The sequence below is a fragment of the Podarcis tiliguerta genome, assembly GCF_965153285.1.
Source record: "Podarcis tiliguerta genome assembly, chromosome: 3".
NCBI classification, from domain to species: domain Eukaryota; kingdom Metazoa; phylum Chordata; class Lepidosauria; order Squamata; family Lacertidae; genus Podarcis; species Podarcis tiliguerta.
In genome coordinates, this window is record NC_139536.1 from 36703361 (window position 1) to 36728753 (window position 25393).

A 25393-nucleotide genomic window follows, 5' to 3' on the forward strand; every position below is an offset into this window, starting at 1 on the left:
GGTCCCAGTGGTGGTGGTAGGTGGCATTTCTCAGGGGCAGGGGAATGGACCGGATGATTGTCTGGTCCTAAGAACAAACAGCACTATCTTTCATGATCCTTCTAACTAAGCACCACACACGAAGCATCTCCTATTTTCCATTGATTTCCAGTTTGTTAATCAGTGAGATGGCCAGGTGCCAGGGACCACTAATGCAGTTCTATTCAAGTGCCAAAAAGAAGAAGGTGATGAGACGGTGACCTTTCCATCCAGATCATAGGGAAAAAGCTGCACTAATAGCACTTGGCAGTCAAACGGCTGCTTAATCTAGCATGAGTTTTTGACAGCTCCTTGGCAAAGCCTCTTCTTTCTCTTCTGTCATATAGAGGCCATGTTCTCACAACAGGCAGATGGACTGGTAAACCTGGATGTGGACTGGACCACTTCAGGCTGCAGGAGATGGGAATTGACATGATAGAATGCTTGGATTCTAACAATAACAACAACATAATATCACAATCATAATCCTTGAACAAAGAAAAATAAATGTCAAGAAGAAGAGTTCTGGCTTAGTTACCTTTTATGAGAAAAGACCATGCCATGCTATCTTTTTATGAGAGAAGACCATACCACAGCAGTAGAACATCTCTGCCTTGCATGCGGAAGGTCCCAGGTTCAAACCTTGATGTTTCCAAGTAGGGCAGAGACTCTTGCCTGGAACCCTATACAGCTGTTGCTGATCAGTGCATGCAATAGTGAGCCAGATGGACCATTGCTCTGACTCAGTATACTGCAGCTTCCTATGTTCCTATGTTTAGGAATCATTGAATGAGGGATTGCTGAAGTGGTGCAATCAAGTCACCTCAGCTCCTGCTGGTGAGAACAAGGACAGACTCTGATCTGCTTGAAACTGGGCTAAATAAGAAAGCCTTCCAAGTATTCAAACCTAGAAAAATGAAAGCTCTGACTGCTTTGCACAACATCTAGGTAGGGATTCCATGATTTTTTTTCTGCAAGTCAGGCAAAACAATTCAATGCTCAGATAGCACTCAGACTCACAGAGTGGGGAAGAACCACCCAGCTTCAACAAAAAAGTCATGTTGCCAACCACACATTTTGTTTGCACAATACAAAGTTGATTCATGGGCATCAGATGTGTAACCTGAAGCACACAAGGCCAAATTAGATGGGAAATCTGTTATCAGATCTATGACACTTATTTATTTATTTTTTAAAAAAAGTAGACATGGGGATAGGGTCCAAATTGGACTGGGGCTTTAGCTGCAGTGCTGGCTAAGAAGTTTAGCACCCCCATAGCTGCTATTTAAATCACAAGGGGAAATGTTCAGGTACTGTTAAAAGTACCATAATCTCTGCACAGTTCTTTGGGATTGTTCAAAACCACAATAATAAAAGTTCAGCTAGAATGCATATCATTGATCAGGAAGGCCAACAGAATGCCAATGTGGTTAACAAGCAGAGTTGAGGAAGCCATTACGGTCAAGAAGGATTCCTTCAGAAATTAAAGGTCTTGTTCAAATGTGGAGAACAAAGAGAAACATAGACTTTCGCAAAAGACATGCAAGCAGGCAATAAGGGATGTAAAAAAGGAACACATTTTTGCTAAAAACATGAAGACTACCAGTGGCAAAGCCTGTTTTCTCCTTCTTTCATAATACAGTGGTATCTCGGGTTAAGTACTTAATTCGTTCCGGAGGTCCGTACTTAACCTGAAACTGCTCTTAACCTGAAGCACCACTTTAGCTAATGGAGCTTCCTGCTGCCGCTGGAGCACAATTTCTGTTCTCATCCTGAAACAAAGTTCTTAACCTGAAGCACTATTTCTGGGTTAGCGGAGTCTGTTATTAACCTGAAGCGTATGTAACCTGAAGCATATGTAACCCGAGGTACCACTGTACTAGAAGCTGGGATCATTCAATGGTGCTGAATGCTGGAGATTCAGAATAGACAAAAGGAAGTATTTCTTCATGTAATACATGGTGAAATTATGGAATTCACTCCTACAAGATGTAGTGATAGCCACTAACTTGGATGGCTTTAAATAGGGTTGAGACAAATTCAAGGAGGATAAAGCTGTCTATGGCTACTAGTCATTATGATTATGTACTCCCTCCTGTATTAGAGGCATTATGTCTCTGAATAGCAGTTTCTAGACAGCTCAAGTGGGGAGAGTTCTGCTGCTTCCCATAGGGGTGGCATCTGTTTGGCAACTGAACTGAACTGATCAACTGCAGAAAGGGACATAGTAGTTTCAGGTTGCCAATCAATGCATCGTGAACTAGATGAGTCAAGCTTTCATCCCTGAAACTTATAAAACAAGCATAAAGAAATATAGCTCAAGCTATAGCAGTAGCAGATGGGTTAATAGCCATGTTCCCATTGCTCATTGTGGGTAAGTCTGGATTTTAGAAGTTTCTTGGAAACTGTTTCAATAACTTCTCCACCTCTATGTACATAAGAGCCATAGCAGCCTTACTGCATCCGACCAAAGGACATTCTAGTCCAGCATTCTATTTTATAACAAAGATCAGGCAGGTGCCTCTAGGAAGCCTAAAAGCAGGACGTGAAGGTTCATCCCTCTTCCACTTTGTCTCTAGCATCTGAAACTGAAGAGAGAGACTGCTTCTGAGCATGGGTGCTCCTTTTAGCTATCATGCACAATAGCCATTGAAAGTGTGTTTTCATCATAATATTCACCCATGTTGAAAGGGATGCTGAACTTGTTGGGTTTTTGGTGTGATTAAGCATAGCTCTTCATATGTTCTCATGCTATGTTCTTACCTCCCCTCCTTTCCCTTCTTCAAGTGCTGGTTTACAAAAGCAAGGCTTCATGCCTTCACGGAAACTGTGCTGACTTGGGCATTTTTGTACCACCTACAGTGGTAATGGCTTGTCAAAATGATACACCTCCTGATCCATCCCCTCTTTGAACTGCAGCTCATTTTTAAAACATTTGCTAAACAGAGAAATGGATACAGGAGGCCGGAAAATAGCAAGCAAATACACAGTTCAGGCCTTGCAAGAACAATTTGTCCTGTCCCCCCAACCTACTGGTTGCAAAGAAAGAGGGGGTGGGAAATACACATGAATCTGATGTTTCCATTGGTGTGTATTGTGTATGTACAGACAACAGGAAGACAGGTCCCTGCCCCAAGGAACACACAGTTGACAATGCAACACAGGAGAATCCATAAAGGAAGGGAAGGGAAGTGAGGCAGAAGAAAACAGGTAAGGAATGTGCCATTGTTTCAGTTGTGCTTGTTTCGGGCTGAGATATAGCAGGGCAGGCAAACTAGACACACTCTCTCTGTTTATAGCTGGCATTGCATGGAGGTCACATCCTCTGCCCCTTACTGACAATGTAGAGAAGTGACTGAAATGATTCAGGGGTGTAGGAAGAACATTCTTTACATGCTCAAAGTCACTCTTATCTCAAACCAACGTAAGCACACAATTCTTCCATTTCATGCCTGATGTTGACTATTTGGGATTGACTTGAACATAGAATTGTCAATGAGGTTTAAGTTATACACTAATGGGTGGCAATCAGCTAGCAAGATTCTCTTCTGTGTGTACAACCTCCAACTTTCAGGCACACATCTCATTGTAAAACAAGATCAGATTCCAATCGTAGGCCAACAATGCAATCAGACGCAAGGTTTACATAGAGATCTAAGTCCCACTGCATTCACTGAAATTTACTTTCTGGTATTAATAATAGTGGCTCAATATGCTATGCCACATGTTTAGATACGGGATATCCGAAAGCCAAATCGGTTTGGGAGCATGGGCCTGACAAGTCTGTCTCGGCGTAATTAAAAACTGCAGTAGTTTACACTGTGACTTACCTTTATTATTAGACTTCTTCATTCAAGGATACCATCTGATGAGCAGGAATATAGTTTCTTCTATGCCAGAATAGCCCTCAATTCCTGCATATGCAAGTTATAGTACAAAGGGGAGCCTGCAAGCTTACTCTGAAGCATCCGACAATTGTAACCACTGTGGGAGGCAGAATCCTGAGCTAGATCAGCTATTGGCAGTTTCTGTGTAAGAGACAAGAACACTGGTGTACAATATCCCGGCAGCTTTATTGCTTTCCCCTTTTTACATTCTGTATAACCGATGGTTGTGCCGTTAGAGAAGGACAAATGTGATAAATAACCATGGAAAACAGATCTAGTGAGATGGATATTCTACTGTAAACCATATGTCTCTGTCCGGTGCCACTGCAGAGTCATTACTAAAAATGGCAGGGTCTTAAACAGCAAGATTTCCTACGCTCTACAACCATCCAGCATAACAAGAGCTGGGGGACCAGCCAAAGTCTGCGTTCAGGAGTGGGGATGGAAATGCCGTATCTTAACTCCTGCACACCAGATAGTTTGGAGGCGTGCAGTTCTTACTCACAAGAGGAAAATCCTGAGCTCCCTTCCAACACTTTCTCTGCACCTGGATGCCAGCAGGGCTGACATAGCAGTGGAATGATCAAGTGAGTGGGGACCAAGCATCCGGATGAATTTGGTGAGCAATCTGTGAACCTTTATGTTATGTGATTCTCAGATAATTCACAAAGCCATTTAGTTAGTGTTGGCCTTTTGTTCTTGGCTCATATTGAATTATTTTGAAAGTGGGGTGTGTGAGAAGACAGAGCTTTCCCTCATGCAGAAGTCGCTACTAAAGCAGGGTTGGCCAACGTGGTGCCCTCCAGCTGTTGCTGAGCTGCAGCTTCCATCATCCCTGACCATTGACCATATTGGCAGGGGCTAGTGCAATAGTTGTAGTCCAGCAACATCTAGAGGGAATAGAGTTGGCCACCCCCACTCTAAAAGGAAAAGTTGCCCCAAATGTCTTATAAAAAGATGACCCATTGAAAGAAGCCTCCAGTTTAGAATCGAGGCCTGGAGGGTGTGACTGGCAAACATATTGAACTGGCCTATTTATAGTTAGGTCCGTTCTAGACCTGTTTTTGTGATCACATACTATATGGCTACTTTAATGCATTTTATGGCTACTAATGTACTATATGGCTACTATTTGCACTGTGTGCAAATCTGAAGCTTTGACAACAGACCCACATCATGACTGGACAATGGCCAGTCCAGACAATAAGCAGGGATCCATTTTGTAGCATACAGTGGATGCTTGAAAGTGGCTTTGTCAAACTGCTGGCAACAGATAGGGGTCAGGCTATATTTGACACCTGTGGTAGTGAGATGAATCTAGATATCCTCAGTTAACACTCCTGTCCAGTCTTCCCTAACATGATTCCCTCTAGGAAAGATGTTTCTAGACTACAACTCCCATAATCCCTGATCATCAGTTTACTGGGGCTGTTGGAACCTGGAGACTGATGGAATCTGAAACTTGGCAGGTTAGGGAACGCAGCTGAAATCACTCAGCCATTTCCCTTCCATTTTTCATTATGAAAAATTCTGCAGTGACACCAGTGGTTAAATCCTGGCACAGACTGAACTATGCCTTGTGAAAGTTTCCTCCTTGCCTTAGCATCCTCTTTGTGCAGACTCTGTACTTTGATTGACCTCGACTACCCCCCATCCCTACCACCGCTGGCTCCTGTAGCCACTGATCTCTTAAGTCATTGCCCTCACTTACAAAGTAATTTCAACAATCGTGTTGACAGAATCCCTGAATCCTTTTGTTCCAGTCCTGGTCTTCACCGCTGTGGAGAATATCACCAGTTCTTCAATCCATGGTGACTTAAAAGAATTTAGAGGTGAACATACAACGTCCCAAGCACTCTGCCATCATATCAGTTTCTGTGCCCTGTTGCCATGTGAACTCTTAAAATCTTTGCAGGAGGGCATCACACTTTTTTCCTCACAGAGCTTGCTACCAACTACATCAGAGGACAGAAGCAAACCTCCTGCATGATTACAGGCAAAGCATCAAAGAACAAGGAGCTTATTTGTGAAAAAGGTTGAGGCGGAATCCAGGTAGCTTGATCAAACCAGAAGACGAATGGAAGTGAGAATAAATACTCCTGTGAGGTAGCAAAAACACAAACTAATCATTTATTGAAGTGGCAACCCTGCTGCACTGACAAATCTCCAGGGATGGTGGGATACAGCAAGAAAGCCAACATTAAGAGGATACTTGATAGTTCAGCTGAATTGTCACTGCATGTCTGTGTAGTTGCTTCTGTTGTGGTATGGGGCAGATAGCCAGAAAAGATTATAGTAAGCAACAAGTTTCAGACTTAATTCTTGAATTGCTTCTAGCTACGGATGCTCTAGTCAGTCTCTGAATGCTAGATATGAGGGAGAAGCTTGGTTCACTTAGCATTTAATGATGAACCTATCTAATTTTCACTTTTCCAAGCAATATGCAAACTGAAACAAAACCATCCTTTGAAATTTGCATATCTACAAATTTCACAGTGCTGTTCTCCACTCAGATAAATGCATATGCTAGGGTAAAGCATACATAAAAATGCGTAAGTTAATTAAAAATAGCATATAAAACAGCATTATAATGGGGGAAATAGCTTTGCAAAAATGCGTATATTAGGGAAAATTTGCATTAAAATGCTAATGAATTTTCATGAGATTTTTTAAAAAATAAATTCAAAATAATGAGGAAATGTAGAGAACTGAACTTAAAACTGAGAAACTAAGAATTACTGAAATGGACAAATACATCCATCCCCACTCAAAGCACTGTACATTTACACAGAATGAGGCCCATTCAAAGAAGAGGATTGTTGACAGGATCAAAGCTGGAGGGCAAGTTCATAGAAAGGTCAGATAAGCAAATAGGCAGGAGGCTTCTAGTTCATAGTACAGAGCAAAGCCAAGATTAAAAGATGAGAGTTTATCCATGATTGAAATGAAGTACGGCGAAGGAGTTGAGAAAGAAGAATGGGAGAGACCCGACTTCCTTGAGAACAAGTGGATTCAGAAAAAGCAGGCCTGAGCTCTGGAATGGTCTGTGCAGACTGGGTGAATGGGTAGTAAAATAGCAAATGTGGTTTAATGTAAGTAAGCATAAAGTAATGCACAATGAAGCAAAAAATATATAAATACATGGTAATTTCACATGCACACTAATTAGGATTTGAGCTGGCAATGACTGACCAAGAGTCCTGGCATAGTTTACTAAAAATATCAACCCAATGTGTGAAAGCTGTGAAAAAGATGAATTCCATACTAGGGATTATTAGCTGAGAGTGAATTTCTCTGATATTTGCTGAAGTTTGAGAGTTTTTATTGTGTACTATTATATTCTAAGGGAGTATTGAATATTACTTTATTTGATATAGGTTATTTTAAAGTCATCTTTTTATTGCTATTTTCTGCATTGCTTTGGATTGATATAAGTGGTGTGATCTTTGTTGTATATTTTGAAGTTTCCTCAGCTCGTAAACCAACGTGTGTACAGCAATATTGAAAGGCAGTACACAAATTAAAAGTGAAATGAAATTAGGGATCCGAAATAAAAGCACCAATATCATATTCATCGCATTTGGGCTCATCTGCACTTACTTTTCCTCTGTTCTTTCCAGGCATGGCCCATGGTTTAAATCTCCCTGTCCTAGCAGCCTCTTTTCTTTTCTCCAGAGTTTCCCCTGTGAGAACCCACTGTTTGAAGCTCAATTGGAGCAAACGGCTATCTGTGGAAAGCCGAAATTGATGCTTGCTCTGATTGAGTGCTAAAGAGTGGGTTTTCATGGGGAAAGCTTCAGAACAAAATTAAAATAAGACATGCCCAGACACTGAGCTCTTAATCGTAGATCTGTGCCTGGAAAGAGTGGGGCAAACAGTGAGAGTGGATAAGTCCTTTGTACATATCTCTGGCGCAACCACACCTGGAATACCCTGAACTAGATAGGTCTGATCCAACTGGGCTTTTCTTATGTTCTTATGAACAGGGAACCTTTAGCTCAGATGTCAGCTTTGGAAATATTCAAATACATATAGGGTTATGAGAGGGTTTTTAAAAAAATGTTTGATGTTTTGTTATGTTTTTATATATGTTGGAAGCTGCCCAGGTCGGCTAGGGCAACCCAGCCAGATGGGCGGGATATAAATAACAAAATTATCATTATTAAAATTATTACTATTATTAATGCCTGGGTCACTAGCTAAGAGCTTAATGGCTGGGAACACGGTCCTCTAACTAGAATAACTTCTAGAAGCTGGCAGCTGCATGAACTGGAGCAATGTCTCCAATGTAAGGCCGGACATACCTAACAATGGCCACTACAAGCGGGAATGAAGAGTGTTTTTGTGTCCAACTGTGAAGTTGGCAGATGGCTACTATTGTTGAGAGTAAAAGATTAGATCGGAGCAGTTTGTGGCACCACATGAAAGAAGGAAGCCATTCCTTCTCTTTCCCTGTAGATATAATCACTACATAATTGACGAGGCACTTGATTGAGTTTTTGCCTTCCGTCTCAGCATAAATTATTGATCTCTGCTAGCCCATCTTTCACTGATATTATAGACCGCCAGGCCAAAGAGCACATCCTGTGCTACATTCTGATCTCAGATACGGGAGTGTACGTTTAGTAGAGTAGTATATTATTCAGAATTAACTAGGAAACCGAGTAAGAGAAGAACAAGAAGGAACCTGTTTTATACAGAGAGATAACGGTAATAACAGCAGAGGGATCCCCCCTCCCCCCTCTCTGTTCTTGAGGGAAAATGTGGCTAGAAAGGTATAGTGAATCCTTGTCTGATTACTAAGACTCCCAATCAGTACATCAGGCACATGGGTTGGTGCTGAAGCTTTCTAGAAGGCAAAAGCTCATCCCACCCCTTCTCACCGCCTGCTGCAGAAGGGGATGTGCAGATCTCTCCTCAAGAGTTCCATTCCGTGTTACGTAGGAATCAGACCTACAGGGTGGCAAAACCTACCCTCTTGAATTCTTGCCCATCAGACAGGCACTGACTCCAGTTTTTTTGACCCCCATCAAAGTCCTTCCTTTTGAGTGGGGATTTTAATCTCCGTCTGTATTGGGCTTGCTTTTTTAAAATACATGTTTTTTATTGTTAGATCACTTGTGGGATATTTTATGAGAAGCAATTTATAATTTAAATAAATAAAGGGTAACAACGTGCCTCGATTATGTTTATAAGGCGATCCTGCAATTTTCTTGCACCATACCCTTTGATGTGCAGTTTTGTGCAATGGAAACAATTTTGTGCAATGCAGCTATGCCACATCTGCTGTTAGTAGCTGTTCGTGAACTAGTGGCATTGATTTTGCATGTGGCACTCAAGTGGCAGCCAGGAATACCTTGTGATGATGGTGCCTTCTAGCTGGTTTTGATGTTGTTGAGGAGTAACAAGAGACCCTCAGCACTCATTTGTTGGCATTGTAGATTTCAGGCCCAGGCTTTTAGAGACATTCAGCTTGTATACAATGACTTCTTTCTCCCCACTCTGAAATGAGCTTGGAAACATTTTCCAACAGCTTTTCTTCTCAGACTTCATTCTTGGTCTTCCAAAATGCACCTGAGTATAATATATGAATTCCATTCAAATCCCAAGCTTTTTCAACACTTTCTCAGGTATTTTTACCACCGGGTGGACAGAGATGAAACTGGCAGTCATTTTAATGTGTACATCAAATTGCTCTTGAGATCAGTATTTCATTCATTCATTCATTCATTCATTCATTCATTCATTCACTTTAATTCAACCTCTTATGTTTGAAAGCTCAGTGTGACTCTACACATAACTTACAGGGAGTCTCCCATCTAGGCATTGAGACCAGGCCATGTCTGCTTGTTGTCTTTGTCCATGGAGTTTTCTTGGCAGGGATACTGGAGTGGCTTGCCAATTCCTGCTCCAGGTGGATCATGTTTGGTCAAAACTCTTCACTATGACCTGTCCATGTTGGGTGGCCCTGGACGGCATAGCTCATAGCTTCTCTGAGTTATTCAAGCCCCTTTGCCATGGCAAGGCAGTGATCCACGAAGGAGGAATTAAAGAACCTTTTAATGAGGGTGAAAGAGGAGAGTGCAAAATATGGTCTGAAGCTCAACATCAAAAAATGGAAGATCATGGCCACTGGCCCATCACCTCCTGGCAAATAGAGGGGAAAGAAATGGAGGCAGTGAGAGATTTTACTTTCTTGGGCTCCATGATCACTGCAGATGGTGACAGCAGTCACGAAATTAAAAGACGCCTGCTTCTTGGGAGAAAAGCAATGACAAACCTAGACAGCATCTTAAAAAGCAGACACATCACTTTGCCAACAAAGGTCTGTATAGTTAAAGCCATGGTTTTCCCAGTAGTGATGTATGGAAGTGAAAGCTGGACCATAAAGAAGGCTGATCGCCAAAGAATTGATGCTTTTGAAATATGGTGCTGGAGGAGACTCTTGAGAGTCCCATGGACTGCAAGAAGATCAAACCTATCCATTCTGAAGGAAATCAGCCCTGAGTGCTCACTGGAAGGACAGATCGTGAAGCTGAGGCTCCAATACTTTGGCCATCTCATGAGAAGAGAAGACTCCTTGTAAAAGACCCTGATGTTGGGAAAGATTGAGGGCACAAGGAGAAGGGTACAACAGAGGATGAGATGGTTGGACAGTGTTCTCGAAGCTACCAGCATGAGTTTGACCAAACTGCGGGAGGCTCTGGTCCATGTGGTCAGAAAGAGTCGGACATAACTAAACAACAACAACATGTCTGCTTAGCTTCAAGGAAGTTGTGGCATCAAATGTTACCAGATAAGTCTGGTGTGCAAGCAGGGAAGAAACTCTAGATTTATGCTATCACATTCCAGTTGTTTCTGGACTTAAGAGGGACACCTTCCCCCTCTGTCGATTAGGTCGATGCTTCACATACTTTTGAGCTGGATAGCTGAAGCTCTGCCTCTCTCACCTTCTGCAAGGTTCTGAGCATGAAGCAAAGCTGAGTCTGGTATGGGAAGATGAGAGTCAGGGAGCATGCAACACGGTCCTCTCCTAGCTTAGGCCACAGAGTAGATGCTTTCATAAGGTTGACTTTCACCATGTGACCTCCGCTGGCCTCTTCATGTTCAAAAGGCACCTCTGCTTGTCTGTTCTGTAGTGTGTCCTTGTTGCTAGACTCAACCCAGACCTCCATGCCAAGCACTGAGGTTGGCATTACTGGACAGGCCCTCAGGCCCCAGGACTCTCAGCTTCCCACTGCCTGCTGCTTTCTCCCATCAGGTTTTTGCTATGCCAACTGTTCAGGCAGGAGAGAGGCAAAAGCAGCAAAACCCACTTTTTTGCTCTTCTCTCTTCAGACTGAGCCAGATCATCGCTCCACCTGGCTCACTATTGTCTAACAAACTTTATTTCATGAACCACTGCATGGAATACAGTTGCCAGGTATATATACACATAGCAAAAGGTAAAAGTTGAGAGAACAGGAAGCTTCCGTATTTGAGGCAGCCCATTTAGTTTTGTATTGCCTACACTGAATGGCAGCAGCTCTTTGGGATTTCAGGCTACCTGGGGATGCAGGATGTTGGGCCCAATATCTTCTTCATGCAAATCAGATGCTCTACAACTTAGCTACAGGACCTCCCCCGCCCCCTTATTGCTGGGCCCATAATAATAATAATAATAATAATAATAATAATAATAATAATAGTAGTAATAATAATAATAATAATAATAATAATAATAATAATAATAATTTATTTATACCCCGCCCACCTGGCTGAGTTTCCCCAGCCACTCTGGGCAGCTCCCAATCAAGTGTTAAAAGCAATACAGCATTAAATATTAAAGACTTCCCTAAACAGGGCTGCCTTCAGATGTCTTTTAAAAAGAAAATAGCTGCTTGTTTCCTTCACATCTGAAGTTCAGAAAGAGCAGGGAAGGTGAGCAGGAAGCTTTGTTCACCTTCTAGCTGTTTGTCCAAATGTATGAAGAAGAGGAGGGAGAAGGAGTGGCTAGCTGAGTGGATAGGGCCCCTTGAGAACTCCCCCAAAACCTGGAGAAGGGACTGCTCCACGTTCAGGGCTGCCTGAGGACTCAAGGACTAAACCTCCTGTAATGGAAGAAGGGGAGGAAGTGTTTCTCGTCCTGTCAAATAAAGAAACAGATGGGGTTTTTTGCGCCATTAGAAACATTGCAGCTCGTTGCCACGGTAACTGAGGGGAATATTTTTAATTATTATTTTAAATTCTTCATTGTCTTCATTAAAGGTAACAATAATAGCACTGAATAAACAAAGCAGAGCCCTGCTGTGCAAATCAGTCCCTCGATAAATAAAATTTAAAAGTTTGGCGTGCCTTGAATACTGATTGTAACTGAAAGGGCAGAGCGACAGTCGGGGGATATTTTCTTGGAAAAGTGGTTGCTTGTAAGCAGGTAGTGAGAGAGTAGGTCTCTGCTGTAGTTCTGGCCTGTAAATCTGCCAGCACAGCTTAAGACTTAAGTTTGGGTGAAACAGATATTTGGTGGATAAATTCACCCCTCTGAAATATTTACCTTTCTATCTATCTATCATCTCCTTCTCCGTCCTTCCAATGTCAAAGCTTTACTTACAGCGTGTTACAGCACTTAAAATCACAATACATTATAAAACAATACTTTCTACGTTAATACAAAGGAGACTGTTACAACAGATAAAATACAATCAATACTAAATGTATCATCTTCTTTGCAAGGCATAAGTCTGCTCAGAATAATAACAAAAGTATTCATAGTACAACAGAAGACAGCTAGAATTGGGGCTACCTAAGGCTGTGGTGCTGTGATCTAAAGCACTGAGCCTAGGGCTTGCTGATCGGAAGGTCTGCGGTTCGAATCCCCGCGACGGGGTGAGCTCCCATTGTTTGGTCCCAGCTCCTGCCAACCTAGCAGTTCAAAAGCACGTCAAAGTGCAAGTAAATAGATAAGTACCGCTCCGGGGGGAAGGTAAACAGCGTTTCTGTGCGCTACTCTGGTTTCGCCAGAAGCGGCTTAGTCATGCTGGTCACATGACCTGGAAAAACTGTATGCGGACAAATGTCAGCTCCCTTGGCCAATAAAGCGAGATGAACGCCACAACCCCAGAGTTGTTCGCGACTGGACTTAACTGTCAGGGGTCCTTTACCTTTACCTTTTTAAGGCTCATCAAGCAAATGTTTCCACAATAATGGTGCAGCCACCAACAAGGCCCTATTCCTTGTCATGATCAACTATGCCTCCCCTCTAGATGGTCCTTTCCACCTGATCTTAGAGATTGAGCAGGTTGGTAGGGAAGAAGTAGGAATCTTGGACCCAAGACACAGAAGGCTTTAAAAGTAACCACCGACACGTTGAATTGTGCCTGAGAGCAAGGACTTCCAGTTTTTGCTAGTGGTGGCAGGGAGTGCAGGTCCAATCTGCTGACGGACCTGAGTTAATTACTGTAGATACATTGGTACATTAGCAGGCCTGGATTAAATGCTTGCAACTAGTTGAAATGGGGATAAGATTAAAAGGAAAAAATAATAATAATTAAGCATAGATGTGAAATGTATAATGGAGAAAATTGTTTCAATAATTAACATATCTGTGCAAAATGTTATAAATGATTTGAAGCATAAGTAAGTTTTGATTAACTAAGTATACCGCTTAGAAAATTTGGCAAATGGGTATGGAAATGTAAGAGGATTTTGTTCATTTATAGAGCAAGAAGAGGGGATGGGGGGGGGGAGATTCACGGAATCTCAAAAAAGGTTCAAAAAGGATATTGTAATATATGGGGATTGGGGGGTGAAAATGTTTTTGCTTTGTTTTTTAACTTACCAATGTTAATGTGGAATTTAATTGTGAAAAACAATAAAAAATTATTTACAAAAGAAAAAAAAATTGATATTAGTAAAGGTGTGCATTACCACAGCCAGTAGCGGCTGGTGCATCAACCTAAATTGTATGGTGCTGGTACTGTTGTTGCCACTCACACTATGATCCAGTAGTGGGCACTGATCTACCAGTTGAAAACCAATGATTTGGTGAATGCAATGATAGCAGGAAAGTTATTCCGCAGAATTTCCAGAACAGCAGATGTCTATCAGAGCCAACATGGACCAATGATGCCATTAGTGCATGCCAGCACCTAGATGTCTCCTAATAAGATATCTGGTTTATGAAGGACCTTCCAAAGCCAGGAAAAACCTGCAGAAGAACTTGGTGATTAAAAAGAAAAGATTCAAAGATTCAAAGGCTAATGTTTTTATTGCCCATTTTTCACAAGTAGAACACAGTACACTTACATTTTCTTTTACAAACCGTTTCCTTCCCTGTTCCTTCCCTTTTTTCTCCCCTCCACCCTTCCCACATCCTGTTATCTCTCCTGCTTGGGTAGCATAGACAGTCTCTGGGGTCAAATAATAGAGAATAAATATGCAAAAATGTGTGAAGCTAGAAACGGCAAGAAAATCACAACTCTTTGGATGTAACATTTTCTTTGCCCTTCCACGTTCATCGATCTATCTACACTAAAAAAACCTCACATTGGTTTTATACATGTTTAACTGGCGTGGATTCTCTCAAAGTATCCTGAAAATTATAGTTTTGTGAGGACACTGAGCTCCATCTGCCAGAGATAACTTCATCAGTTTCCAGAGTTCCCTGGGGAGAAGAAATAACTGCAGCGTTGAACCATTTGAAGTCTGTTGTGTAGTTGTGCCCCAAGTGTGGGGTTTTTATTACTTATTTGTTGTAGGGAAACTAGGCATCTTATTTTAAGTTATTGGGTCATTATTTCCAAGATCTGTGCATTGCCCACTGTTGCATGACAACACTGTTGATTTTTCTTACAGAAATCAAGTGAGTCCTAGGATCACAGTCTAGGAGGTGCATGCATGTTATTCCTTTCTCCTGATGTAGGAGTGTAGGAGGCTACACTGATAAACCCTTCTTCTGGCACCCCTGGCTTATTTTCCATAGCTTGAATATATTTGTAACAAGAAATCACCAAGGCAGAAACATTTTTTTAATGACAAGGCTTGTTTGGGAAAGCATGCGAGTACAAATGAAAGTTGCCAATACGTCATAATCTTTTGTCTCATTACTGACTTCGCTGCCCATGTGCCCCAGTTTCCATGTACACAGAGGCGAAGGGCAGCTTGAGGGTCTGTTACAATATGCTTGCTCCTTCATTACTTAGAGTAATCAGCCTTTAAATGTTCAGTAGGCATGCCCTACAAACCAATAAGGGAAATCCTCATCTCATTTATAATGAGCAACTAGCTTGAAAACATACCTATTTCTAGATCTGTGTTAGAAGACTTAATTCTACTCCCTTCTCATTTGCAACATGAAGAATCACTTGTTCACTCATTGTGATGGTTACAGTTGGTTTTAAACCACTGTTTAACTGTGATCATGCTTCTGTGCTGTTGAGTGGGTTCCTTTGTGGCCCAACAGTGTTTTCACAGCTCCAACAAGCCATGCTATGGTTTGCAATGTCACCTAAACATGAATGATGCCATGGATGTTAATTTCTTGATTTATTTCTAGCTTACTACTCTTGGTTTATTTAAAACAGACCATGGTTCAGGTTCAGATGATATGACAGATCACAGTGTGGTTTGTTTGGGTCATGTGGGGGGGGGGCAAGATAAGTTGTGCAAGGACCCACATGGAAAGAGAGAGACTGACTTCTGTACTCTTCCACTTCCCCCTTTGTTCAATACAAGCTGTAGCTTTTTGCAACATGCAAATGAGACTGACTTGTTTTTCTTTTCTTTTGCTATCTGAGTTTTGTCTGAGCAGTCAAAAAAAGAACCAACTGGTAACCCTATAGGCCTACAGCTCATTAAGAAAATTAAAGCTCATGCATGATGAGTGAATTCCAACAATGACTCAACAGCCAATGAACAGGCAGAAATCACTATCCAAACAGCAGGGACACCACTTTCATGGAACATAAAGGGCATGAAAAAACACTTTGGAGGAACAGAAATAACCAGGCAGAAGCTACAGAGGTTGTTGGAATGGTATAAAAAATGAGGGCACTTCTCATCTAGAATGGGAAATGGATCACTCTCATTTTCAGTAACATACAAACTGGTCTAATCTCCTCCGCTACTGCAGGGATAGTCAATGTGATGCCTTCCAGATTTTATGGACTACAATTCCCAACATTCCTGACCATTGGCCATGCTGATTGAGCTGATGGGAGTTGTAGTCCAAAACATCTGGTGGGCACAACTTTGGCTACCCTGATTTAGAGGAGGAGATTGGCCCAGTTCATTAGTTACTGCAAATGGGTGGGAGCCATCGCTCTATGGCTATTTCTCTTTCCGTTCTGCTCATGTATGAATGTGCGGACCATATTACTTTCACATCTTACAAAGCAAGACAGTGGATGTGCAAGGGAATTACTCTTATGCTGTTTGCTACTTGCTTGTCTCACTTAAAAAGAAAGCCACGTCTCTCTCCTGCAGGGAAATGTGTGAGTTTTCTTTTAAGGTGACACAATGTTGGATGAAAGGTCACTTGTGCACCCGCTTTTCAGCTTCATGTCACAACTGCAGAGCCACAGCAAATGACCTGAAGGAGATGAAATCCATCCATGGTGGGTATTTCTATTCCTATCCAAAGCCCTGTCTTGTCTAGACTTCTCTTGAACAGCATCCATTTCAACACCACACCTAGGCAATGTGCAATTGCCAAATGTTGCAGGGCCTGGCACCAGATACGGTTGATGTTCTGCTCCAAGGTTCTGCATGCTATCATTCTGATTGCATAGCTGACCATTATACCACTGAACTCAAATTCGCTATGTTACTTAGGTCAAAGTATCATTTAAAAAACAAACAAAACCAGATTGGTGCTTAAACACGTCAGGAATTAAAAATACGGCTTGATACTGTTGCTGCTGTTTTTCCTCTTCCTCCTTTGAATGGGCCTCTCACCAAAGGATTCAGCATCCAAGCAACAGACCCCATCCACACGTCCACTTGTCCCTTATTTAGTAAGCATAGGTCCAAGCTGTTTTCTGCTTTAACCGTGCCTTCTAGGCCCGGGTCTGAGTGGCTTTCCGCTTGCCCGGCTCCTTTCACAGGGAAAACCCTCTAAATAGGAGCAAACATCAATCCAGAGACAATCCAAATTGCCATTTTAAAGAACTGTTTTCCCTGGGGGAAAGCAGAGGAACAAGAGGAAGTGTGGATAACAGTGTCTCCTAGCATGGGCTGAATTGCCAGGAGTGTTTAGCCTGCCACAAACTGGCAATGGAGTTCTCTTGAAAATCTATGTTAGTTTTTCAGTTCATGAAATTGAACACCAGTCGTCAGTATGTGTGACTTCATCTGTATTTGGACCCTGACATGTGGGGTGGGGAGGGGATTGGCTCTTTGCTATGATCTTGATTTGGATTGGGGGTCCCACATAAGCATTTGCACAGAACAAACCCCTCTCCTTTGCTTCAATGGGAGCTTTTTTCTCTTTTGCAAATTTCTGGCATCCCCCCCCCCCAATCTGAATTGGCATCCTAGTCTGGACTGGCAGGGGGGCAAGGGAAAGTGTGGATAAGCCCTTAGTCTCAAACTTTTTCCTCTTTCCCCTTTGCTGCTGCATAAGAATGGTGCAACGTTCCTGCTTAGCAGTTTTCTTGTGGGCTGAAAGCAGCACTTGCGGATAGCATCCTTGCCCTAGTTTCTTCTTTTTCTTCCCCTCCGCACTCCCCGCATCATGGCATCTATTGTGGGTAGAGAGAAAGAGGAGGGAAGTGGGTTGGAAGAGGACCCTTCAGGTCTCCATGCTTCCCTTCCCTGCCATCATTCCAGAGGGCAGAGCACCTGACCTCTCTAATTTTATCTGCGAAGGTGCAGCTCTATCTTTTTCAAAGCTGTTTTCAAAGTGACTCTGATAAGAGAACTGCCTACAGTTAGGACTATAATGATTATTCAAAGCATTAATCAGTGGGAAATTATGCCTGTTACTGATTAGCTAATTACTGCAATCAAATATTCTCTCTGCTCTTTGGAACAGTGGATACGGCATGGGGAGAAGGATGAGGAGGGAACACAAGCGGAAAACATATAACAGGAGAGAGAGAGAACTGACAAGGTGTACCTTCATTTGAGGAGATCCTCAAACAGGAGTGGGAGATGGAGGTTCCTTAAAAAAACCTGAGGATGTTCTCCTTGCACTGAAGTCCCTTGATTGGTTTTTTCCGACCCCCTCAGTACAACACTGTTTAATGAAATGATGGGCTAGAACAGGAGCAATTCATAAAGTGGCAGTAAGCAGCACACAGTGACCTTTGCTAATGGTAGCAAATTACAGATTCAATAATGCCACTTAGGGCTATATGTTTGGGGCAGCTTTACCAGCTCTCCACTTTGCACAAACATATGCCTCTCCCTGCTAAGACTTTTGGGAGTGGCTGCGTGGGTGGAGCAACCGGGGAGCAAGGGGGAAGAGACAAACTGAGTTGCTTTTCTGTTCTATGGATTCACCAGGAAAGGCTTATTCTCCACAAGTGAGCTGGAGTGTAGGTGCCCCGATGAGAGTCAAAGACTGGGGAAAGGAGAAGTTTTGGCCACCGTGGAACATGTTAACTTCGCAGGGGTTAGTTATTCCTCCGTTACCACCTTCTTCTGCTTCTCCTCCTTGAGCATCCAAAATATTCATGGTGCTTTGCACATTTGAGAGGAAAGGGTCTTTCAAGTTGAACATTGACACTAAGGAAATGATAGAAGAAAAGGAGGTCGTGGAGGAATAAGCAGGGAAGGAATGTGTTGTTATTTCAGGGCACTTGGGATTGGTAATAAGTTGAAGAAGAAGAAGAAGAAGAAGAAGAAGAAGAAGAAGAAGAAGAAGAAGAAGAAGTGGTGTGGGTGGTGATGATTATGTGCTTTTTAAAACTGTGGGTCAGGGATCCCCAGTGGACCTCAGGGTTAGCCCACCCATGAGGCAAAGTGAGGTGACAGCCTCAGGCGGTAGGATCTACAGGGGCAGCAGATCCTGCTGTACAGAGTTACTGCCCGCTTGCTCCTGGTGTAGATCTTCACTCACTCCTTCTTCCCTGGTGGGGAGGGAGGCACCTTTTGTGGTTCATCTGAGGTGCAAAAATGTCCTGGGCTGGCCCTGCTCAGCTCCACACTGTTGCCTTGTTGTTCCCCACATGTGCAGTGTGTGGGCACATATGACAGCAGGAATTGTTCAGAGAGCGAAGCAAGGGCGATGCTCTAGGATGCAAAGTTGGGGGCGAGGAAAGGGAAGGATCCAATGGAAAGAAAGGAACCTGTGTCTTTTGGCCCGTCTTTTAGACACACACACACACACACACACACACTTCATCTGCTGCCATTTTGTTACTAGCTTTCCCCAGCACCACCATTTTGTGAATGGTGAGCCTCTGTAATTTTCAGTCCTCTCAAGTGGACCTTGGGGTAGAAAGTGTGAGAACTCCTGCTTTAGGGTGTTTGAAGTTCTAAACATATATTATTTTCTTGTAACTGCATAAAGTAGAGCAGTATTATCAGCCCCATATTACAAATGGAAGGCTGAGTCTGAGAGAGTGGGGTAGGGTGCTTCCTTAAGACTACCTGTTAAGTTCAAGATTCATCCCAGCGATCACCTGTTAAGTAACCAGACATGTGACACGGAGGTGGCATGTATAGGTGCTATCAAACCTATTGTGAAGTCATTCAAGAGACATATTTGTTGACGCATGAATTCCTGAATAATAGCTAATGGGACAGTTCACATATAAATAATGTCCCAGGCTCCCGTATAAATAATGAAGGGGGAAAGAGGCATTTTATTTTTATTTTCCCCATGATTTCTGACAGATAATGGCTGAATAATTGCATTTTAAATTGACGTAGATTTTCTACCCAGGAAGGTTTAGTTTTTTAAAAAGACTGTAAATGCTAATTGCTGTTTCAAATTCAAAATGCAGTGTTTGGTGAGAAAGAGATTCATATTGCATTCAGGATTCTGAAAAATCATTTAACATAATATTAGCTTCTTACCAATTTTATTTTAAGCCTCTAGAATTAGTCCCTTTACCCCCCAGCTGAGTCCTTGCCTCTTTTAGCTCCTCTGAAATTATGAGGTTTTCTTGTTGTTGTTCTTGAAGTACAATTCAAAGGGAAATTATTCTGTACAAGGAACGTTGAAATAAACAAGACTTGTCCATTCAGTGTCCCCAAAGGACTGTGCACAAAGACTTCACTGGGCTCTGGCTAAGGTGCGCTATCTACTCGGAGGATGCACCTGGGAACAGAGCTTATACTCCATGAATTCATATGCATTTAGCATTTCCAAACATGTGAGCATTTGACTTCACAGCACATCAGTGTCACATTTCCTGCTATTTTTGTGGGTAGTCGGTACTAATAATAAATTGCAAGCCATGTCTCCGGTAACATTTTCACCGTAAGGGCAACAGAGATAAGGTCATGCTCCAAGGCAATCATGCAGTATCCAAAGGAACTGAAGAAGGATGTGGAAAAGATCTGCAGCAGACCACCATAATGGGCAATAAAATGGTGTTTATGTGGTGGTATTAGGATTATCGCCATCATTGACTTTTATTATTTTTGTTATTAACCTGTCCTCCCTTCTAAGGTTTTAGAGCAGGTTACAACAATTAAAACACAATATTAACAATAGTTCAAAACAAGTTAAATAAGAAATAAGGTGGGGTGTGGGTGGGTGGGTGGGTGGGTGTATGTGTGTGTGTGAAAAGCCAGAGTGAAGAGTAAAAAAGGTAAAGGTAAAGGACCCCTGTCAGTTAAGTCCAGTCGCAAACGACTCTGAGGTTGTGGTGCTCATCTCGCTTTACTGGCCGTGGGAGCTGATGTTTGACCACAGACAGTTTTTCTGGGTCATGTGGCCAGCATGACTAAGCTGCTTCTGGCAAAACCAGAGCAGCGCACGGAAACGTCGTTTCCCTTCCCGCTGGAGCAGTACCTATTTATCTACTTGCACTTTGATGTGCTTTCAAACTGCTACATTGGCAGGAGCTGGGACCAAACAATGGGAGCTCACCCCGTTGCGGGGATTCGAACAGCCGACCATCCGATCAGCAAGCCCTAGGCTCAGTGGTTTTAGACCACAGCGCCACCCGCATCCCCTAGGGTAAAGAGTAATTTCACTCAATTCTCTTAGAAAATAATTGCTGGGTCTGGGCCAAATCACATACATAAAAATTTATAAATCACTGTAGATCTCTCTGCCAACCTGCTGTCTTGGAAACTGGAACGATCTGTATGTTAGTTTGTCCCAAACCTAATCTTATATCTCCAAGAAAAGCCATACGGTACAGCCCTTTGTTATTTTTAGAGTACACCACTTCGCATAGCAGGTAGTAGATTTCATGTTTGGATTGTCTCTCTCCATAGCAAGAGAAGAATATCAGGGAGAAGGCTAGGCTGAGGTTTGCTTTCTTCCTGATGCAATAACTTCTCACGTATAGAAAATGATTTCTAAGGGGTAGCATCATTCAAGCGTGCAAACCCCTACTTGCCTTCCGAAGTGCTACAGCAGAAGTAGGGTTTACCATATATATATATATTCATTTCAGGAGTGCTGTAACCTCCCCACCCCCACCCCAAATGGTCAAACTTTATGTTTAATGGTCTCTGGCATGCCATGACCACTTGCCGTTGCATGTGTGGCAGCTGTGCACCACTTGAAAGGCAAATTCCAAACTAGAGGACAGCAGCACTGTGCCTGTAAACACCTTACTTGATTTTGCTGGGCATGCATAGCCCTGCTGAGATTCCATCACCATTTGGTATAGGTAGAATATCTATTGCATTGCATTATATACAACATTATATCAATGTCCACTCTGTGATATCCATCTATCCATATCATCTATCTATCCTGGACACTGTCCAATATCTTGGGAAAGCTGGGAGAATGTGACGACAGGCACAGTACAAATGTATGCCTCTCCCCCCCCCCTCATGTGCCAAAATGCTAGGTTAATAAGTAAGCTTGCACACATAGAACTGCTATTATTATTATTATTATTATTATTATTATTATTATTTATTATTATTATTATTATTACCCCACCCATCTGTCTGGGATTCCCCAGCCACTCTGGGCAGCTTCCAAAAAATATTAAAATACTGTAATACATCAAACACTAAAGCAAGATGAAACAAAAGTGTGTGGGGGGGAGCATGAAGGCAGCTAAAGCGCTGTATGAGTAAATGAGAGAGACTGAGGGGGGAGAGAGAATAGGGGAAGGCATCACACTTAGCCTAGGAAGAAAAGACAGATCCAAAATAAACCCACAGAGACAGATGAAAATTATTTCTTCAACTAATCAGCTTCTCCAGGGTTAATCTGGTTGTGCCAGCCAGAAACAACTAAACATGTGGCCTCTCTGACCTCCATCACGTTCTGCCAGCTGGGTTGGGGGGCTGGAAAAGGGAGAGACTGAGACAAATATTTAAAAGCTCAGACATTGAGTTCAGAGCTAAGGCTGCCTCCTGTGCTTAATTTTCAAAGTGTCTGATGCTGGGGGTTCAGCAAGTATACTTGGAATCCACACAGGCATGCTCACCAGAAATCTGCTGCTAAAATTGCAGTGCAAGGAATGGTTACTTAGTGGTTTACGAGAGCCTCTGCCAGTGCAGTTGCAGGTCAAGGTTGGGTAGGGATTGTGGGTGGGCAGGTGAAGTCTTCCAAGCAGCCACAGCGGGTCTCTTAATGGTTCCAGCCAGCCAGGAAGTGTGGCCCAGGTTCCTTTACAAGGGTCTGGCAGTCTTAGCTGACTCGTGCTGACTTATCAGGGTCAGGTTTTCTTGACTTGTCCATAGCCAGATGATGCAACATAGGTGACCCACTGTTGCATACCACTCCAGTCTCTGAGTGGTGTGAGATTTCTGGAGTTCCAGGCACTTAACTGGGGTCTGTGTTTCCTTTTGGAAAATGAAAGGACAGTGGAGACTGTGGCGTTTTATGATATATGGTTTATTTGCACATATACGCAACCTGAACCTATGATGGCAGAGTTCACAGCATTCACACCCTAAGGGGTTCTGGTTTCTTCCATAGCCAAACCATGGATTTAAGCAGACCCCAACCATGGCTCTCAATTGTTGCTCTCTGACTCTCCCTCCAGCCTCTTGCTCATTATCTCTGTTGCATAACTCCTAACTGCCACCCTAAAACTCAAAATGAAAATGCTGGCATTGTGTTTTAAACTAACTCTCAGTTGAGGGAGGCAGCTTACTCCTTTGCAAATGAGATTTGGCCTTCGTCTTGTTGGCTCATCTCCAGGCTATCACCTCAAAGGAAACTGGTCTGACTTATTTAGTTAGCCATACCTGTTGATTCTGTAGGATTAAAGGGGTGTCTGACACACAGCTTAATACACATGGGTCTAGATTAGATTCTAACACATGGAAGTCTGACACACAGTTTTGACACACTAAGCCTTCATTAAATTCTACCACTAGCTTGATCTGGAATCTAGGGTGACTTGCACCCACATACCCATCAATACACATTTACCAACCCTTGAGTCAACACAGCGTGAAATCTCCTTCTAGGCTTGATCTGCAACAAGCATGTGTTCACTATGGATCACTTCCTCTAGTTAAGTGCTGACACTGAAAATAGGTGAGCGTTAAGCACATGGCAATATCACTGTCAAACCTTATGAGAAGCTGCTGCAAAGAGGGACAGGGAGCAAGATCGTGAAGGGGACCAAGGTGGATCTGTCAAGCTCCCTTGTTATTTTTGCTGTTCAAAGTTGTTAATGTAAACTTGTTAAAGATCCTTGAGGAGCATCTAGTCCAACATTGATAGTACTGAAATGTTGTTGTTTTGTATGTTTGTGTGTATGTGTGTGTATTGCTATTGTGTTGTTGGTTTAGTATGTTATTATGAATTTTTTTGGCAGTGTTTGATTTTGAAGTGCATTTCTGTTTCCTTTGTTGTAGACTGCTTGGGCATGATTTGATTTGATTTGATTTGATTTGATTTATTTGGAAAAGCAGCATGCAAATAAAATGATGCTGATGCTGAACACCGATTCTGGTTCCACCACTGTACCAATACTTTTATTTTCCAAGCTGATATTTGGATTCCTGAACTGTTAATTTTAATCTCCCTGACATGTTCATTGTGGTTCGCTGCATATTTTATTTTTGGATTTAACATGCTGTTTAGATAGTAGAGTGCCTTGAGCATTTCTTTTAAATAGAAAGGTAGGGCAAAGATACTTCAGACCAACAAATACAAACACACAGCCTATGGGCATGCCTTGAGCATTGTCTCCTCCGGTATATGTAATCTGTTCTGTATCTGAGCTCCTGCTCTATTTGCCCCTACCAGCTGAAGTTTGGCAGATATGCTCTAAGAGCCAGGCATTCTCAGCAGAGGCTGGTCCCTTATGACATGAGCTCTCCAGGGAAACCCATCAGACCCCAACACTGAGTACCTTCAGGTCTCAGGCAAAAAGCTGGCTTTTCTAAAACGTCTTTGGGATCAGCTGATCTTTACATTCCCTACCTTCCTGCTGATCCCTATTGTGAACCACCCTGAGATCTATGGATGAAGGCAGTATACAAATTACAGTGGTACCTCTGGATGTGAATGGGATCCGTTCCGGAGTCCCATTCGCATCCTGAAGCGAATGCAACCTGCGTCCGCGTGTGTGCGTAGGTCACGATTCGCCGCTTCCGTGCATGCGCATGATGTCATTTTGAGCATCTGCGCATGTGCGAGCGGCGAAACCCGGAAGTAATGCGCTCCTTTACTTCCAGGTCACTGCGGAGTGCAACCCGAAAACCTGAAGCTACTTCAGCCTGAGGTATGACATCATCATCATTATTATTATTATTATTATTATTGACACAAAAGGCATAATCCCCCTTCAGGTTCTGTGGAAACCACAGTGAAATTAATGGGAACAGTACAGGTGTATGTGGGTGTCAGGAACACAGGAAGCTGCCTTATTCCAAGTCAGACCATTCTTCCATCTAGCTCAGTACTGCTTACACCAACTGGCAGCAGCTCTCCAGGCTTCCAGCCCAGGCACATTCCCAGCATCTCCTATCTGGAGATGCTGAGGTCTGAACGTGATACCTTCTGCATGCAAAACAGATGCCCTACCCCTGAGCTACTGCCCCAGAAGGCAGTCCTCTATGTAACCACCTTGAGCTCCATGGAGAAAAGGGTGGGTTATAAATGCAACAAATAAATAAATGAACATAATTATTTGATGGGCTGACCAGTCCAAATCTAGTTTAAAGTTCAATAACCCTAAGAAGGGAGAGCAGGAGGGTCCTTGAAGTTGCCCAGCAACTATCATCACCTGGATGGACAGCTGACTAAACACAGAACAGCTGCTTACAGCCTTCCCCACTATGACAGTATGTATTGTAAAGGGACCCCTGACCATTAGGTCCAGTCGTGACTGACTCTGGGGTTGCGGCGCTCATCTCGCTTTATTGGCTGAGGGAGCCGGCGTACAGCTTCCGGGTCATGT

General features: G+C 42.8%; 1 long non-coding RNA gene across 1 annotated transcript in view; it reads right to left on the bottom strand.

The window, feature by feature from the left end:
- Positions 1-5973: 5973 nt before the first annotated feature.
- Positions 5974-25393, bottom strand: part of LOC310674862 — a 46271-nt gene continuing 26851 nt past the window's right edge. Inside the window, exon 3 of the long non-coding RNA XR_014509809.1 lies at positions 5974-6004. This is a non-coding gene — a long non-coding RNA (uncharacterized lncRNA). The remainder of the gene's footprint in view (positions 6005-25393) is intronic.